We start from the raw sequence: 1,299 nt of genomic DNA, 5'->3' as shown, positions 1-1,299 counted from the left end.
TATATATATATATATATATATATATATTTATATATATATATATATATGTAATGACATGTGTGTATGTATGTATTTATAAATGTATGTATGGTTTTCCTTTGGGTTTAATTTAAGTTCTTAAGAGAGTCTATATCGGTCGTTAAAAGCAACAAGAGATTTTGAGTTGAGAAATTTGCCGGTGCTTGTAAATATGTGGTTGACTGTATGTGTTAGTTCACCTTTATCGATGCATATACCCAAGTGTGTGCATCTATTCACATGGGAATCTCTGTTTGAGGTTCTGTCGCGTGTCTTACAAATTTTGATTGTGCAGTTTATAGACTGGATCTGAAGAATCAGCATCAGTTTCTTTTTCACTAAAAATCTAGTATTTTAAGTTTTTTATGAAAATGCGTATGTACGTGTATGTATGTATGCATGTATGCATGCATGTATGTACGTATGTACATATGAATACATATATGTATGTACGTCGAAATTGATATCCCTACAGATTTTTTGGCAAATTGCATTCAGAATGCACCGATCAGCCAGAACACAGTTGCACATATTACAACACAGTGGAATAGTTGTGAAAGCTTTTCTTATCTACATAGACATGACAGTACACAAATTAATGTCAGATTAATTTTGTAGTTGTTTTCCAAGTGGAACCTATAGTAATTGTCATCCATTTTCATTTTCGCGTCGAGAGCCCATACAATTTGAAAAGAAAGTCTTCGGCGAACATTAATTATTTAGCACCCGCTTTCATCATTTGCCAGCGTCTGATGCTCATTCAATTCTATTTGACATTCAAAGCTTTAGTTATGTCAATTGATATTTTAGAATAGATAGAACAATGGATACCATATACATAAATATTCAACATTATATGAATTATTCAATGTTTTATTATCTAAGACAATTCTTAAAAAAAGAAATGACTACATCTCATAGTACACATTTCAGCTTTTATACTTGTCAGAACGTATATTGTCATTAAGAACGTGAAATGAACATCTTATTCTCACAAGAGTTTCTCACAAGCTCGACTCTACATAACAAATTTTATGCGTTATTAGCTGATGGTAAAGATACGATATCGGAAAAAATATTAAGCACTTTTTTCAATAGAAACATTGCACAAGAGATTCACAAATATGAATATCACACACATATATAAGACACATATCAATACATACATACATCATACCTACACACACACATACATACATACATTAATACACATATCAATACATACATACATACATACATACATACATTACTCTTTACTGTTTTACTTATTTACTTGTTTCA

Source organism: Octopus bimaculoides, chromosome 7, assembly GCF_001194135.2.
Source record: "Octopus bimaculoides isolate UCB-OBI-ISO-001 chromosome 7, ASM119413v2, whole genome shotgun sequence".
NCBI classification, from domain to species: domain Eukaryota; kingdom Metazoa; phylum Mollusca; class Cephalopoda; order Octopoda; family Octopodidae; genus Octopus; species Octopus bimaculoides.
This window is presented reverse-complemented; position numbering follows the sequence as displayed.